This window comes from Morone saxatilis, unplaced genomic scaffold (genome assembly GCF_004916995.1).
Source record: "Morone saxatilis isolate NCDOM2014 unplaced genomic scaffold, NCSU_SB_2.0 Contig1, whole genome shotgun sequence".
In the NCBI taxonomy this organism is placed as follows: Eukaryota; Metazoa; Chordata; class Actinopteri; family Moronidae; genus Morone; species Morone saxatilis.
The window spans coordinates 6,485,123-6,485,353 of record NW_023339651.1 but is presented as its reverse complement, the minus strand read 5'-3'; the positions used below and the strand labels follow the sequence as shown (position 1 = coordinate 6,485,353).

At 33.3% G+C, this 231-nt stretch overlaps 1 protein-coding gene across 1 annotated transcript in view; it reads left to right on the top strand.

Moving 5' to 3' along the window:
• Positions 1 to 231, top strand: part of prkcea (protein kinase C, epsilon a) — a gene marked incomplete in the record, with an annotated part of 37,837 nt that overhangs the window by 33,294 nt on the left and 4,312 nt on the right.

Sequence of the window (231 nt, the reverse complement as noted above, 5' to 3'; positions counted from 1 at the left end):
TTATATATAGTTATTATATATACTATATATAGTTATTTGAAGGATTGTTATGGACTTATGGACAAATAGTTCTCTTACCAGGACCATACCAGACGGTGTATGACAACACGTTTCACACTCTAATTACATTACATGGTGATTCTCAAGTTATTTTACATTTCATGCTCATTTCTCCCAGCGAGTCAAACTGTTATGGAAACCAGATGGTTTTAATTCTCTCTCTCTCTCTCT